This window comes from Neopelma chrysocephalum, unplaced genomic scaffold, assembly GCF_003984885.1.
Source record: "Neopelma chrysocephalum unplaced genomic scaffold, ASM398488v2 Primary Assembly neopelma1_186, whole genome shotgun sequence".
Classification (NCBI taxonomy): domain Eukaryota; kingdom Metazoa; phylum Chordata; class Aves; order Passeriformes; family Pipridae; genus Neopelma; species Neopelma chrysocephalum.
Window position 1 is genome coordinate 205,804 of NW_020897848.1, and position 18,039 is coordinate 223,842.

Sequence of the window (18,039 nt, forward strand, 5' to 3'; positions counted from 1 at the left end):
GAGCTGTGCCGAGCCACTTGGACTTGGATCAGGACCCGTGGCACACAAAACCAGGATGGGTTTTTCATTTCCAGAAGGAGGAAAATAACATTACTGTAACAAAGATTAATCTTTCACCTAGCTTCTTGGTACCTCATCTAAGTCATTATTTTGATTGGAATTATCCTAAGATTCCTGTGGTCTTAGCTACTATTGCACTACAATTCGTATTTTAAAAGCCTGTGGAGGTACACACGTGTACACACGACACTTAGAGGGTGCCAAAATATTTGTTTTTAAAACCAGGGCGCACGAAGGTCTCAGCCAACTAAACATGAACACATAATTTGCCATTTAAACGCTCCGATTTTTAAAAATCTTTCCAGCTGACGTAACACTGAACTGAGAAACATGTGACAGCAGGACCTGAAAATACTACGCTGGATGTAACCACAACGGAGAGCAAAGTTACGTTAGGTTAGAAACGGAGACGGTTCGTGGCTGGGTCCTGATGAAGGCAGAACATTCCAGCCCTGGCCATGGAGCCCAGCAGGCTCTGGGAGGCAGGACGTGTGTTCCCAGCACAGCACACACGGTACTTACTGCGGGGGGACCGTCCGTGCCAACACCCTGACTCTGTTCGTCGGGCCCACGGGTGACAAGAATCCTGAAGTGCTGCTGCCTGGTGTTTTGATCTGGTCTGATTTTAAACAAGCAGCCCTGCCCTTGAGGAATGCGCTCCACCGAATCGCTCCTGGGTATTTCTGACCTGGTCCTGCCGTTTCCGGGCGGTTCTGAACTCAGCCCGTCGGCTGTGGGGCTGGTTCCTTCTGCTGGCGGCTGGACAGGGTAGGAAGTGCTCCTTTCCAGCCGTATCCGAGGATACCTGACCAATCTGTCCCCCTTTGTTCCAGTAAACCCAAAGTTACATCCGCCCCCTGCGCCCGCCTGCGGTTGCTGTAACTGGAGAACAAAGAACTTTTTCCCTGAATTTGCTGACGGGTCTGGCACATGCTGCAAGGACCAGCGCCGGGGTTCGGGGCTGGCAGCATTATTCGGAGCCTCCGAACCCAAGGGAAGCAGAGTAACTTGAGGCACATCTGCACTCGAAGCCCGGTGCTGAATCCTCACTCCACTTATGTTCAAACCCGCAGCCGCCTCGTTGGCCTCCTCTCGCTGGGCAGCGGCCGGAGCCTCCTTGCTCTGGTTATTGGAGGGAATGGTACAAAACACTCGGTGATTACAGCAAACAGCTCCATTTGCCTGCTGTCCCGACCCTTCCGCCGGCCTGGGTGGAGAGTTTTCAGGAGTCCCCTGTGGAGCAGCAGAGTGGTTTTCCAGAGGCTCCCCGAGGTCCGAGGGCTCGCAGGGCACGGCGTCCTCGCCGTCGGCGGCTTTGCGCTGCAGCGAGATCTGCACGGAGGAGCTGCGTGTGGGCCGCGCCTCGACGCTGCCCAGCAGCTGGGGGATGAACATGGACGTGCTCCTCTTCAAGGATCCCACCTCCGGCAGGTCGCCGTCGCCGTCGGCACCGCGCCGGGAGAACGCGTGGGGACTGCTCCTCCTCGGCAACGTGTGGAACGCCAGGAAAAAGTCATCTTCCCTCTCCCGGTCGAGGATCTCCGATTCGGGGGCCGTGTTGCTTCTCCCAGAGCCAAAATGAAACCGCAGCCGATGGGCCATGGTTTTACGGAGAGGAGAAAGGGAGAGGGAGAACGGCAACAATTCAGGCACTGCCAGAAGTTAAAAACCAGAGACATCAACTCGGAGGAAAAGTGTCCCATCTGCCAAACGGTTAGCACTGCAGCCCTGGGAGCGACAGATAGCAGAAATAGCCCAAGTGGCAAGCAGCATTCCAGGCATGATTGGGCAGGAGCAGTCAGCGCTCCTACACACGGTGACATAGGGTAGGATGGCGGCAGTCACGTGGCCTGGTTCCCCCTCTCCAATGTAAGCGTGTGGGGGGTTTGTTTTTTCCTTTTTTTTTTTTTTAATGCCAGCAAGAGCCTGAAACAGCACCTTCCCAGCTGCTCCTTTTCCATCAGGGAGGAGCAGCCCCAGCAGGAGAGCTCTCGCAGCTGACTGAGGCTGTGAGCGTGCTCGGCGCTGCTGTAAATCTAAACCACGTTCACGGGGCACAAAAACTCCACTGCAACAAAAACACTCCCATTTCGTGCGAAAAGTTTAAGTCAACGCCACATGCAAATGAGGGAACTTCTTTCCAGAGTCACATTTTGGTGTGTTTCAGCACTAGGCTGCCGTGGCGGAACAGGAATAAATATAGCACAGTTATGCTTTCAATTTTAACACGATCAAGCAACCAACTTCTTGCCTTTAAAAAGCTCCAACTTGCACATTGTCCCTGTGAGCTCAGTCCAACCTGCACTCCCCCTGCACAGCCCCTCTGAGCAGCTACAAATCCCGACAAACAAAGCGATGGCAAAGATCTCTCACGGTCGAACCAGCGGGAATGTGCCCAACGGCAGGACACAAAGCTCCTCTCCCAGTTTTACCAGGCAGCACAGACGAGGCAGGAGCGGCGCCAGGCACTGCATGTCCTCCCAGAGCCCGCACACAACGTGCCCATGGCTGGCCGGGCTCCAGGGAGGGTGTCAGCGATGGCACCACGCGTGGCACTGCCAGCACGGAGCACAGCAACACCCTCCCGGAGCCAAAGGACCTCAGGAGAAGGACGAGATACAGCAGAACGTAAACCAAGCTCCCCGAGGGAGCTCTGTTACAAGGCAGACACTCGCTGCTCTCAGGACACTCTCATGTGACGGGGGCTCACACTTGTGAGCCAGAAGTGCAGCCCCATCTCAGCGCCTGGACAACTGTTTCCTGGCAGAACTGGAAAGCCTAAGTTTTGCCAACAGCTCTGAAAATCTGTATGTGGGGGATCAATCCCCTGTGTAGACATTTCAACCTCTGCTTGCAAGCTTGCTCAAAAGCCAGCAAATGAGCAATGCCAAGAGAAATGGAAGCTCCAACCCACCCACTGGCACAATCCCCCATTGTTTTACACAGAAGAACATGAATAGCTTGCACACAGTAACAGTCCTGGAGATGGCCTTGTGGAGGCACAGGTGCCGCTATTATTGTATCTTATTTTTCAGCTAAAGCACATTACCCAAGGACACAGTCTCTCTCTGCACCCCATTTTCTCTGTTTAGACTGGGGATACAAAGGCAAGGACGCACTGCAGAGCCAGAGTGTGCTTTGGTAATTTGGGAACAACAAGAAGGAGCAAAGTCCTTGCAACAAAGACCATTCAAGTATTGGCAATAAATATTTCAAAGTAAAGCCAAAATGATCAGTTCGGTGTCTTCCCACCCTGCAAACACAACCTGTTGGAAACCTGCTACTCCAAACCCTGCTTTGCCACAGCTCAGACCTCCTGGAAGGAAAGCAGTGGCTCCCAAAGCCCAGAAGGTTCTGAGCCCAAGGACATTCTGGCCACAGGGAGCACACACAGAAATCAGTTCAGCCATAAAAACCATGGAAGGGTAAGGCCAGTACTGCACACAAAACCTGAAAATCTACAGTGAGTATCCTAAACCTGTCCTTGTTTTTAATAAAAGGACCTTCACAACACTCACCAGTCTGTTCTCATCAAACACCTCGAACAGGAGCCGATGGTTGGTTGGGTTCACCTGCAAAAAAACCCAAATGTCACTGGAGGTGCCTCAGCTGGACAATAACAGCAGCTGGGCACTGGTTTAGGCAGTGATCAAACCAAGGCAAACAGGACAGGACTAACGGGTTTTGTGTAAATCTTTACTTAAACCAGAGAACCAAAAGTTTTGGAAAAATATTTTGTGCCACTGAGTACCAAAGTTATTGCCCTTGGCATTGGTATAATCTCAGGTGGTGTGTTTGTAAATAACCCGGAGCCAATTCCTGCTGAGCATTCCATCCCTACAGGAACACAACAGCAAGTGCAAGGGCCGAGCAGGTTTTTAGGTAAACGTATAAACAGCAAATTTAAAATAAGATTAACTGTGCATGTTCTGGTAATGACTGCAAGTAAAGAGAGACTTACTCTAAAATAAAATTCTTCATTCCATTTGGGGTTCAGTGTCTGTAAAAGAAATAATATTTACATAGTAAAGTTTCTTTAGGTTTGCCAGTTTGCAATCATCAAAACATGCATGCAAGTGACATTTTTCTAGGGGAAAAAAAGGAAAAAAGCACGTAATAAAAATAATTTGAAACAATATTGTCATCAAATTATCCAGAAATTCTCTACTGAGTAAACCAAACGTGGGAGGATATTTGAGTCAGATGATCCTAAAATAGATGTTCAGTATAAATAGGATTCAATGAGTAAAAGGCAAATCACTGAGAACCTATAGAAATATAACCTGGAGACACTTCATTCTCGAGATTCATTTAAACCCAGATGAAAAAAAAAAAAAGTATTTTTTAAACACAAGAGTAACATTAGGGCTACAAAACCAGGAACAGATTCATACTGAGAATGAAACAGAAAAATAAAAAAAGAACAAAAGAAAAGGTTATTTCCTTGGAATAGGTATGATAACTCTCCTAATCTCCCCCCAGCCCAAGGATTTTAATTTTCTTTTAACAAGATGATCAAAATGCACGGAATAAAACGTGCAAATAGATTGCAACCTGAAGGGAGCTCAGGCATGACATAACAAATTGATAAAAAAAGAGATGAGAACTCCAAACAGTAACGTGGGCAAGAATAAAAGCAATTGCACAATCTGTGCCATGGTTCTGTGCTCGTGCCAGCTCATCCCCTCCTGCTCTCCCACAGCAGATTCCCAGCAGAGCTGACAGGAGGGATTGGCTCTGCACCCACCACCACTCTGTGCTGGCAGAGAAGGGGAATCTGGGCTGCTTTATCTTCCTCCCTGTCACAGATCCCATGGATTCCTCCTGTGCAGGACACTGCATCCCTCCTAAACTGGGAACACAGGATCTCATGGCAGAGCAGGAAATGCTGCCTGGGAGAAAAGGCCACTGCCAAGGGCAAGTGAATGAGAGAGGGGCAGGGATGGGGCAACACATACCATTGTGTTCCAGTGTTCTTAATATTTCCAAAGCAATGGAATTAAACAGAGTATGCACATACCTTTTTGATGGTTTTTGTCTGCACAAGAGCAAGTTCTCTGTTCTCGTCTGCTACATACAAGGAGAGTTTCACATACGGGTCACTGCAAAAGAATTTAAATTGAAACATCAGATTTAAAAAAAATTAATAAAGCTGAAAAAATCCCCCAAAATATTGTTGGATTGTCTGAGTAATCATACTGCAATTTATTCCTCAATCCAGCATATTAATCCATTAATCTTTTTTTTTCTCTTTTTTTTGTCTCCTTCTTCCAGTTTTGGTGCCACTCCCCAATTTCCAAAGACTTTTGGTCACATTTGGCTCCTCTGCACTGCAGTTACAGAAACTCCGAGTGAAGACAAGGCATCTGACTAATATTAAGCTTCTTGTGACTAATATTAAGCTTCTTGTGACTAATATTAAGCTTCTTGTGACTAATATTAAGCTTCTTGTGTTTGGAAGTCAATCAATAAAAAACACAGCAAAGCTTTTAAGAAACTTGTTCCTTAGAATCAGGCTCAGATGCCAACAACCAGCTGATTTGTAAATGCCACCAATTCAGCAGCTCCAGGAAAACTTGCAGAAGAACAAAACACAGCACCTGGTCTGTTAAAAATCCCTGGAAAACCCACCCACAAACTGGAATGAAATAGCCACGAAGATGAGAGGCAATACCAGACTCCCACTCCCAGCAGTATTTGCAGATGTGTCAAAAGATGCAAATCCTGATGATCCAGGAGACACAATAATAAATAGAAGACTGCAAGTAGAAAACTTGCTCTGTGTGAATTTTTAGCCACCGCCAGTGTTAAATGCCACCTTAATGGCATTTAAGCAGCCACATTTCTTACCCTTGGCAATGCCATCACTCAGCAGAAGTCAGTGGATGTATTCACAGGTATCATCAGGCATTCCAAGGACCAGGGAGGGTTTAAAAGTCAGGTTTTGCAAAGAGAAATGAGCCCAGTCACCATCATACCAGTGACTGGAGAGGAATGGGAATTGATTTGTGGAACACCTACCATAATGCTCCTCATTACAAAACCAAAACTGACTAAAAACAATAAATCTGATCTATCCTGACACGATGGGTCAAAACCTAAAGAGAACATCAGTGCCTGCTCAGATCAGCAGGACCCTGAGGCTGATAACACTGGAGAACAAACTGGGATCCTAAGAAAATGATGTTAATAACAAAAGTTATGTTAATCACAATCACAAGTTAGTGCAAAGAGAGTTTGGCAGAACAACAGCCATCAAAACAATCTGAAGTCTTAAGAAATCCTTTTCCCAACCTGCTGGAATCTCTCAGACATTCAGAATTAGCTATGGTTTTGCCAACTCTCAATATTTGGTATTTTCTTAAAGCTCAAGCAATTGTAGATACATAACTATCATATTTCATTTGAACCTCAGCATGAAAAGGTAAGCTTCCAGCTCTTCTTATGGAGGACAAAAGCACTGCTGAGTTAGAAACCCTAAAGAAACCCAACCAAAATCCCCAAAAAAACCCAAAGCATCCTTTAAAAATTATGTTATTTCATAGCACAGCAAAACTGGAGCCCATGAACAGTTTCCTGTTTGTTCACTTGAGTCTGGAATTGCATTTGCTTCATACCCTCAAAACAGCTTTGAAAGCCAGTCTCCAAACAGCTCTTGCCAGTGACCTGATGTATTATTTACTTATTTTAAGCTCCCCAAGAAGGGGGAGGAGAGCACAGGCACCCGTGAAAGAACAATGAAACTACCCAGGCCTACGTGGCTCTATTTTTACTTGAAAAGCTGAAACCGCCTCCCCAAGTACAAAATTTAGTCTCCCTGTTATGCAAGTGTGTGCACGGCAGGCGTGTCACACGGGGGCAAACTGCACGTGGCAGAGCAGCCTCAGTGCTCCAGAGGACACCAGCCTGGCACAAGAGCATTTTGCCCCTGTGAGAAACCCCTCTGTGCTGCCCCTTCCCCGTCTCTCTCCGCACACGTGAAAGAACCAACGAACACCTCCTGAAATTCTGGCTCCAGAAACACCCTTCAAAAACATCGTTTACGAATTCAGATCAGTAAAACAGACCAGCCTCACATTCATCTCAATTATGGGAGCCCCATGCACAGCCATTAACATCAGGTTATGCTTGACAAGAGGAAATTTTGTGAAGTTGAAAATGTCAGACTCATTTAAACACACTTAGAGACAGCTCTGTGCATGCACTTAACAGAGCTTAAAAAGTGCCAAGAGTTTAAAAAAATTCCAGTGTTTTGCTTGGTCACTCTTACATTCAAACAGATGAGGGAAACAAAGCCCAAAACATGCATCATTAAAGAAGATTAGAATAATAATAAGATACTTCTTAAAAAGTTTTACCAAGAGTAGTAAAAGCAATGTCCCAAGGCAGAATCTCTCAGAATCACTATCATTTTATCCCACTAACCATTTCCCCCGGTGACTTTCCCCACTCCTGCCCTGTAGGAAGGGAGCAGTACAATTAGAATACACAATAATTAACTAGGCTGTGTTTGCTCCCTGGTTTAATTTCAGCACGAGCCTTCTGGGGTTCATCTTCCTGGCTGTACCAAGTGACATCCATTAGGAGTTCTTCTCAAAGAGAAGAAGGTTTTGACCTTGCTGTCACACAAGTCTCATGTCCTGTGACTAAAGCAAAGCACCAAGTGACCAACAGCCCAAGAACAAAGGAGCATCTGAAAAGAAAACAAAGCCTTACCTTATCCTTCACTGCACAGCCAAAGGTGCAATCCGTTGTGCCTAAAGCATCCCAAAATCTCACCTCTCCGTCCCAAATCCCAGAGCCATTTCACAGGCCCCTCATTCCCCTTCTAGTGTTTTATTCCCTACAGAAAGGCTCACACCTCACCCAACTCCGCTTTATCCAAAGAGCTGCTAGAGATAATGACTCACATCACAGACAGCTGAGAAGAAGTGCCTGTGGGTGAAAAAGGGAGTTAAAAATTACATCTCAAACTCCACCTCCAGTGTCTCCTCCTTCCTGTAACGCGCTATGTTCTAATCAAGAGTAACGAGACCAATTCCTTTACAATTTTTGCTCTCTTAGAAATCTCCTTGAATGTAAAGAAAAGCTCTGTTTTCTAAACGCATTCCAAAGAAAAAAAAAAAGTATCTTTTAATCTTATAAAACAGATGGAAGAGTAAATATGCTTTTTTTTCCTCCCTGAGGCCATTTTTGTGACTGTCAGGCAAAGGTGAACAGAACCTGCACACACCAGCCCCTGGAGCTGAACACTTCCTGAATTCACACTCCCAAAATATCTTAACAAGTTCCGAAATCCAGCAGGGGGGGAAGAAATAAAAAAAGAGAGGGGAAAACTTCACGACACCTGGCTTTTGGATCCTAAAAGCTCAGCACAGGAATTGCAGGCAGCATCCCTACCCATGGATCCACACACACGGGCTCTGCTCTTCCCCAGCCTGACACAGAGGCTCCAGGCTGAGGCACTGGGAAGGACCCAGTTGAGCTCTGCTGCTGGACAAAAGAAAAAGGCAGAAAGCAAAGGAAATCTGTAATTAGTCCCTGGAATTCACTGCAGTTAAGGAATTAGCCAGGTTCAAAAGGGACAGAGTTGGCTGTGTGCATAATATGAGTAATGAGCTAATTACATCAAAACCTTCTGAATCACTCGCCTGAAATCCCACATTAATCTTCAGTCACTGAGGTGAAACCGAAACCTTGAGGAGCATTTTAGTGTCTTGCTAAACAACCAGTAGTAAGTTTGGGATGGTGCAGTGTAGGATGCTGAATCTAAGGACAAATGATACAGCAAAGAATGAAGAATTAATTATTTACATTGTACAACACATAACACCAGTTTCGGAATCTTGACTTTCAACAACCAGAGAGGACACAGATGGAGACATAAAGCAAAAATTCACAAGACAAATGACATTTCTATTATGCTTTGATTTTAAGGAAAGCAGCAGAAGGAGAAGTTTCTTCTCCTGGTGCAGACATGGTTATAGCTTCAAGACAACACGCATTTGCTAGTCCAAGACAGTTCCTGAGACTGCAGTTTAATTAAATTTTCTTTCTACATCTAGAGCTGCCAAAAATTCCCAAACCCCAGCACTTGTGTGTGCCACTGGAAGTCTGTTCAATTAAAAATAAATTACTACTAAACAACTGTGAGTACAACACTGAACAGCAGGCCAGTGAAAATCAGTGTAACCCAGCCCAGCTCCACCCAGACTGGGATGGTCCTTCCCTCAGCCCAGCCTGGTTTCCCAAGCAGCACTGCTGGGACACCTCAGTGTGGGCATCCAAAACACCCAGAGCCTGAAAACCCACCTTTTGGAGATTCTTCAGTATTGCACAGTATTTTAGGCCTGTATGAAGTCACTTGTGCAGCAAACACGTCCCGTGCTCCAAGCCACACCGATACAAACTACACTTTGCATCAGCTCTGACACCTGTCAGACATCATCCCGAGCTAACTCCATCAACCAAACTGAACAAAAATTGGGTTTCTCCTGCATTTGCCACCCAAAAAGAAGGCAGGCTGCTTCCTGCTGGGTTGGAGAACTGAACTGGCCTGGCAAGAGCTCAGTGCAGGGATGGATGGGCACAGGGCAGCATGTGGGGGCTGCTTCCAAAGCAAAAACAAACCAAGCCAAGAAAATCCTTCCCTATTTTAGAGATGATAGGAAATTTGCCATGAGTCATCACCTAAGACTAAGTTCTTGGTTACAAAGATGGGGATTTGTCATCAGAATACGCTCAGCAAAATGGATTTAAGCAAAGCTCGTGAGCACAGGGGTCAGCGGCTGCCTGTCAGAGCTGTGCCTGTAACAGAAGGCAGCTGCTTTCAGATGAGACACGAATTCCTGAAGAGAACAGCTCCAAGAACACTAATCAAACCTGGCTGAGAGGGGGAGTGCAGCTTTGTTCTGCTGTGCTATTACTCACTGCTGCAATGAGGTTTTGATGAGATGAGCCACACGCTTTCCATCTCACCACACTGCTCCTTCTGGCAAAGAAGGGATCAGGGACCTGAATTTATGACCCCTAGAACACGGGCAGAGGTAGCCAGGGATGCTTCTCCTTCTCTCAGATACCATCCACAAGGCATGAAACAATAAATTGCATGCCACTAGATTCAGGCTCCTCGATACATTCTTTTCTTTAATTATTTAAAAAACAGAGCTCTCAAGTTAGGACAGCATTTGACACTCCTGTATCCATACAAAGGAACTTTTCTATTGAGCAATTATCTGATGACACTTATCTTTCACTATGACATTACAACCTTCAGGAATTATTCCTGAGTCCTCTTCCTCAGTAGCAAGACCATATCCTTGAATAAGCAGCATTTCTCCATTTACAGCTCCTGAAATACATCCCCAGTGCACCCTAATGAACATAACCCGTGGAAAGGGGTAAAACCCTGTGCATTTTGGTGCAGGACCTGGAAGCCCAGTTTCCTGGGAAGCCACCAAAGCGCCGGCTGGCGGTGAGAGCTGCGGAAATTCTCTGGTGCCCTCTGGTGCCAGGCAGCAGCAGCGAGGAAGCCCCCGGCAGGCTGATCCCACCCCTCCGGCTCCCTGGCTGTGACCTGCTGGCCCTGCCTCGCTGACTCCGGGCTCTCTGACCCCCCATGACTCACTGACCGTGAGCTGACTGGCCCGTGACTCACTGACCCTTCCCATGTGCCAACAGAATGGATACAGACCCACCCTGTGCCCGCTCCTGGCAGCCCAACGCTCCTCCTGTCACATACCTGGATGAGATAGAATCGACATTAAGGTTCCATCATTAAAAAGGTCAATTATCCAGCATATTTCTGCTGAGCAGCCTGTTATCCCTTCCCACCCCAGTCCCCTCCCCTCCACTGGCCACACGCTTGGCACAAGTCCTTTCTGGCTGTCCCTTGGAGGGCTTTCCTCACGTAGAGCCCCAAGTGTTTTCCCTGTGGGCAGCAGGCAGCTCTGGCTCGTGCCGCTCCCGGGACAGCACGTTCCATACCCTGGGGTGGCACAGCCGCTTTTGGAAAGCCACCACCTCTGCCTGTGTGGGGGCCCTTCCCTCCTTCCCAGGCAGGCACACACGCCTGGATGCAGAGGGACTGAGCTCACCCCAGCGCCCTGCAGCCCTCCCAAAGCACGCTAATTCCACAGGGAGAGCACGAGCTGGGAGTGCTCACCCAGCGGGGCAGATGCTGCCTTTGCCTTCCCCAGTCCAGCTCAGCTCAGACCTCGGGAAGCTCTCAATCCTTCCCCAGCGTGCTCATTTCCACTACACTGGAAAAAGGAAAAGCAACAAGAGAGGATGAACTCTCTCCTACTTGATCAGCTGCCATCTGGTCGAGCAGCTCTGGGAACTCGGTCACTCCGAGCTCTGCAGTGCACAACTCCAGCTCCCCGGGCTCCCCCTGGCACACGTGCCATCCTGCACTGCTGCAAGCACTGAAGAGGCACCTCGTTAGGAGCCAGATGATTTTTTTAAATGGTTTGAATAATTTATGAAAGCAACTCCCTTCAGAGGATTTGCCTGTGCTCGACAGAGGAGCCACTGGTACCAGAAGGGGGACAGGCTGTTATCCAAACCTGGGTCCAAGGTAGCAAATGTGCTGGAGGGGAGAGTTCCAGGGGTACAGCTGTCACCACAGTTTTTCCAGCAGTTAAAACAAGATATGTCAGAACTCAAAGTGGACTAGAAATAGTCACAGTGGACTTAAAAGAACAGCTACCAGGTAAACATCTGCCACCTTCGTCACCTGCAAAGCCACAGCCACGTGTGCTCTCTTCCCATCATAACCACGGTAACAAGGACACGGGAATTAAAGAATTCAGGCACTCTCCAAGCAGCCTTGCTCTCATCAGGAACACACAGCACGACCAAAAATCCCACCAGGAGCCTGGAGCCTGCCTGACCCAGCTCCACCATGGATCCTGGACACAGGAAATCAGAGCAGGAAAAGGGCTTTTCAGAAAAGAGCAGGTAAAAGTGACAAACCCAGAGGCAACCCCTAATAAACTCTCATGTCAATGGAAAACATCCACAATTTTAACTGAAAAGCACTTTGTCTTTCCAACTTCCAGACAGCCACAATTTCCACTTCATGATTTAGAAGGCAAAAAGCAGCAACTAAGGCACCCCATCAAGTCTCCTCAGATCTCCTTAGTTGCTGTCAAAATTATTTCATAAGTCAAAAAGAACCCCAAAAAAGCAAACTCCAAAGCACTTGAGTTTTCTTTACTGTTACAGCCTTCAGAAGAAAAAATAGGAGTTTCTGCAGTGCTCTACACCGGTAAGAGACCTCCTTTGAATTTAATCAGGCAAGAAATGGCTTTCAGACTCTGCAAGCCCACAGGCAGTGTTTTATAATGGTAAAGTTGATTAAAAACGGTCAGGACAACCCACTGAGATGCAAAACACAATGTATGCCTTGTAGTTGGTCTTTCACAGTTCCATGGGAACACGGGAACTGTTCTGCCCCAGTTTGAAGCCCTGCACGGCTCCACCACGCAGAGGCACAGGAGCTGCTGGGGTCACAACTCTGCAATTCCAACACCTTTTCAAATGGCTTTAGATTAACTCAATTAACTCACTCTAGAGCGTGTAACCATCTCAAATATTTAGCAGTCGCTTCGCCTTCTTTCTCCCAAAAAGGACATTACAAAGATCATGAATTTGTCCTCGATAATTGATGTAATTTTTGAAAAGGGACAAAAATATTGAAGGGCCACATCAAGAGGACTCAGTCCAAATTTCAGTTGGATTTAACTTCAAGATATGTTGCTTATGGTCAGCATCAAAAGCTCTGCTTCAAAACAGCACATTTGGGGAAAGAAAATAAAGCATCCTTGGCTTGCCATATTCTGCACTCAGCTACCAAAGGAACACTTGTTGCAAATTTCACCCAAAAAATTAAAGTTCATTAAACTTTTAATTGCTGCTTTCATGTAGTTTCAAGCGAGATACGCAAGCTAATGAACAATTTGTAAGCATCATTAAAGAAATACAGGAAAACCCACAGGGAGGCTCATTTATACATTAAGAAATTAGTCATTTCAATAAAAGCTAAAATTGGATACGACTAATTTCAAACTGATAAAAGCCTTCCACGTAGATTGGAACATTTGCAGCAAAGCATTTCCTCACACTTGGGCTTGAGACAGCAGGAATGTCAAGCCTGAATTAACCTCCGAAAAAGCAAATTAATGGCTTTGGGTTCGTTTTGGCTTCAGCAGTAGCTTCTCCCCCAGCTGTTACCTGGTTGGCTCCTTGGGAAGGGCTCCCTGTGGTGCCTTTCCCAGCCTGCCGTGGTTCAGGGCATCCAACAGGCCCAGCACGACACTCACCTGGCTCCAAAGATGTCTTTTTTCGCCAGATCGATGCCAGAAACCACCTTCACTCTGAGGATGCGAGACTCCTCCTGCAACAGAAAAGGAAAAGGTTTAGTGCTTATGGCAGTTCCATTTGGAAGATCAACAGCTGGCAAGAGGTTGAGAGAGAGCAGGAGTCTCTCCTAGGGAGGATGTGGAAAAGAAGAACCTCTCAGAAGGAGGTTTATCTGAATCCAACCGTGAGGAGCATTCACTTCCAGGCAGAGCTGTTAAGAGTTTAATGAAAGCAGAGTAAGAGTAGATAACAGTAATAACATCACAGCCATAATAATGTAACAATAATAGCAATAAAACCAGAAGAGGCTTTGCTGAACAGGGTCATTTCCCATCCTAAACGGTCCATACCCCACAAAATTCCTTCTGCATTGCTAAAGCTCTCCAAAGACAAGGGAAAAGATTCATAACATTTTCATTCTGAGAGATGCCTGTGGTGGAAAAAATAAGGATGCAAGGTTCAAAATAAATCCTTAAAATGACTTTTTTAAACCTGTCTCAGCACTTTGGTGCACGTAGGGAGCTCAAAACCAGCGTTCCCTGACACTTGGCACATTAGTGGAGCATCAGCTGATGCTCAGTTTATCACTTCATTACACCAAGTGCCTGAGGAACATCTGTCAAAATGTTTGTTTCGGTTTGGGGGTTTTTTCTACCCTGTTTGCCCACCAAACTGGAAGCTGGGAAGGCTCCTGCAGAAACAGGTTCCACCGTGCCCGTATCAGTGATACCTGCCCTGCTCTGATAAGGCTCCCCGAGCTGCAAGATCCCAGATCCAATTACGGTAACTTGAGCCTCCGTTCCTTGAAGCCTGTTCAGAAAACAATGACACTTTCCCACAGGTTCCTCCCGGGCTGTTTGCTTTAGGCAGCTGAGACCCAGACACGGCTCTGGTGCCCGGGGAAGGTCAGGAGCAGCACAGCCCGACCTGTGGAAGGAGGCACGGACAGGGGACTCCCAGGAACACACAACAGAACCACTGAACCTGCCTGCTGGGAGAGCTCCGTCCTGGCACAACTAAATCAACTAAATCAAAAGAAACCAAAGAAAAACAGAAACACCCTAAAAGGCAGGAGGAAGTCCCACTATTGGAGGATCCCTAATTCCGGTTTTGCAAGATACAAAAGATGATGCTCTGGGTGATCTAAATAGACTTTCCAAAACATACCTGAAGTGTCACTTCCCACCTTAAGTATTCCAGAAGCTGTGACCCTGTTCCCCGAGAGCCTGGCTGGGCACAGCCAGAGACTCAGAGCATCAATTCCCTGATGCAGGTTTCCATCCACCCTCTCTGACTGTACAAGAAAATCAGGATTTTGGTTGTTTTTTGTTGTACACCCAGAGCATAACAACAGAGTAGCCAAGACAAGATCACTAACCATGGAAAAATTCTGAGTGAGAAGACCCAGGATCCAAACCCCAACTAATGCAGTGATCCCCAGGTACAATTAGAGGGTGTGATAAGGAGTCAGGTTTGGAGGGTTAAGGAGAAGTGGGGATCCCATGCATGGCAGAGGGGACTGAAGAGAGGTTGAAGGACAACAAACACCCAGCTGGAGTCCTGACTCACACACAAAGGAACAGGAGCAAGCAGAGCAGGGTAACAAGGCTGATCAGACACTCGGCTCAGCAGGACCCGGATCAGGGAAGCAGGAACACACCACGGGAACAGAGTTCCCTGGGAGGATCCACAGGAGGGAAACAAGGGCCTCCTCCAGCCCCCCACGGACACCCTTCCTCAGGTGTCACTCGCAGAGTGGAGGCGGAGGAGGGACAGGTCCCCGACCTGAACCAGAGGGTTTTTGTTGCACTCTAAAAAAGCACTTGCGTAATTAGCCCGTGTAGATCTTAAAAACAAAAGAGATGCCACAAGCAATGGTGTAACCGTGAGTTCTCTCTGCTGAACAGCTTCAGGTACCACATGAACTGCCATGCTGCTGGGCACAAAGTCAGTGTCCAACTGTCCACACAACGACCAGAGCCACACAAATGAAGGAGAGCACAATTTACTGCTACTTAAATATCTCCACTGAAAGACTTCCATCAGTGATCATCATCTCCTGTTCTCACAGAGCATTTCCCAACACAAACACACTGCCATTTTCTGGCAACTGTATCCAACATCCCCTTGAGGCAGCAAGAAGTGGAGACACAGCTGCTTCCCTCCCACCGAGGGGGAAGACCCCTGGACACAATCTTGGGATACTCCTTCCCTCCCTCCTCCCCCAGTCCAAGAGCACCCACCCTCACCTGCTTACCACCCCACCTATCCAGCAGCACCTTGGGGACACTCCAGCTGCCTGTCCTGCCAGCTCTGCCTGCCCACACTGCTGTCCTGCCCCCACTGTGGCAGGGCCTGGTTAGCTATTAGTGCTGAGCTCCACCACGTCCACACTGACTTCTGTCCAATCATTAACACCAAGTTTATGTTCTCTTGCCTCCTCAAAACATGCCAGAGGTTACAGAGTTCTCCTCTTTGCTAAAGGATAACCTTTATACAGGTTGTGTGTTCTTAGCTGCAATTCCTGGTGCCATTTTAGGGGATTTGGCTGATTTAGGTGGAACCAAGCTTAGGAAGTGGAAGCCAATTACGCAGCAAAACCCAGACTTCACCTGCAGTGAACAAACCCCAATTCACCTCGGAAAACACACGAAGGAACACAGATGCATTTAGAGATTCAAGAGACTTTTGTAGGAATATTTATCTCTATGATTCACAGTTTGTTAATTCTTTGTTAAATGAACACCACGTTCACTTCTCCAGCTGCTCTGAAAAGCTAAGTCATTTCTAACACCCATTAAAGCACTCACATAAAGAAAACTAATTAAGTCCTGCCCTTGGATTAATAAAATACCCTGGAGCTGGGAAGTTTAGAGAAGAGTTATGGCAACAAAAGAGAAAGAACACGGGCCAAGCACAGTGCCCCAGCCGGTGATCCAGGAGAGGCAGCTCAGCCCAGACAGATGTGCTGGAAAACCAACCTGAACAAGGTTTGGAATACACATCTGGATGTTCTAAATGCCCACTGCCACGCAGCGTGGTGTAAGAAGGAAAGCTGCAGACGTCAGCTTCCCACAGGACAGACAATCCCGTGACACACAGAGCGTACGCACTACGAGAACTGCCCGAAATAACAATCGATGGGGGTATAAAATTAGAGCTGGGCTTGTTTAAATGAACAGACAAGTGTGAAAGGCACAACGGCCGGATCAATGCAAACCAATATTTGAACAGCTGCCACGCAGACCGGAGCAGATTAAACATTTAACGTGTCTTTCCAGAGGTGTATAAAACCCACCTCCCAGTCCAGCCCCAGCAGACGGACGAGTTCCCTCTCGTGTTTGCGAGCCGCCCGTGTGGGGCCAGCAGGCTGTCCCCGGGGGCCAGTGTCACACCCAGGGTCCCCCCAGGCACACTTACCCAGGCCCCCAGCCCCAGCTCCGTTCGGCACAGCCGCCTCGCCCCGGTGTGGCCCGGGAGGCAGAGCAGGTTGTCACCCCGACAACAGGGGAAAGGCCGCCAAGCCAAGCCCGCCTTTCACCTGCAGGAGCTTCACCTGAGCCGCGCCGGGGGAGGCTTGGCTGGGGTTGGGAGCTTTTTTTTCTTCTCTCTGTGTAGAGACATTTTTGATTCCGAGCCCCGATAGGCGCCAGCGAGGTAAATTTCCACTGGCGGGGAGGAGAGAAACCAGATCCTGCTGGAATGTTACCTGCGTGCAGAGACTCTGCCAATCCAGTTCCATCCGCTGAGCACCTCAGCTCTACTTTTATTATTAAGTTTTATTATTGAGTTTGCAAAACATAACATGCTAGAAAAGACAACAGATCTTTAACTCGCTGTTCTGGTGGCAAAACACATCGGAATGGAAAAGACAACAACCTTTAATCCAATGTTTTGACTGTGGCACTTCTGGTTTCCTGAAGGAAACCCCACACACAGAGCCTGGTGTGCTGGACACAGCACACACACGGTCATCCAAACACTGCTCTGAACTCTGCCCATTACTGGGGGAAATAACCAGGATCTGCAGTTTCAAAGCAAAATAGAGTATTTGTCATCTACATAACAGAAGGGCCAGAGTGTTGGCTGCAGCAAAGTCTAAATCCTAAATCTCCCAGCAACTGAAACCAAGTTCAATGGCAGAAGAGTCGAGCTGATTCTTACTTTGATTGCTGGTGGATTAAACCAAACCACACACAGCCAAGTGAAAAAAGTGCTCTAGGAAGCTATTCCACATCCACATTCTGCACAGAGTATTCCCAGATCAGATTCTCCAGTTCTGACTGACACCTCCGTGGTGTCAGCCCAGGAGGCAGAACCTGAGCAGGGTGCCCTGTCCCTTGGCATGGTGCCCTCACCCCCACTGAGACCAGCCAGGAGGACCTCAAGTGAAGAGAGAAAACCTCTGAGGACATCCCAGTGACTTTCTGAAGGCCACAGCAACAGAATGTGATAAGATTCAGGATAATTCTTGCAATATCTTACTAATCTTGAAACTGTCTGTGGCAATTTTGCCAACAGTGTTTGATACAATCTCAGTCCTGCAATGCAAACAAACCGTACACCGGGGCTGTGACCCACACCTCCACTCTCCTCTGCCAGTTCAGCACAGGA

At 47.5% G+C, this 18,039-nt stretch overlaps 1 protein-coding gene across 8 annotated transcripts in view; it reads right to left on the bottom strand.

Moving 5' to 3' along the window:
• The window catches only part of NEDD4L (neural precursor cell expressed, developmentally down-regulated 4-like, E3 ubiquitin protein ligase), a 47,645-nt gene extending 34,186 nt beyond the window's left edge, over positions 1-13,459 (bottom strand). For all 8 annotated transcript variants that reach the window (XM_027702447.1, XM_027702446.1, XM_027702445.1 and 5 more), the window contains exons 1-4: positions 13,386-13,459; positions 5,081-5,162; positions 4,022-4,060; positions 3,579-3,632 (exon numbers count right to left, since the gene is read on the bottom strand). The gene's annotated coding sequence lies outside the window, so the exon portion shown is untranslated. The remainder of the gene's footprint in view (positions 1-3,578; positions 3,633-4,021; positions 4,061-5,080; positions 5,163-13,385) is intronic.
• Between the last annotated feature and the right edge of the window lie 4,580 nt (positions 13,460-18,039).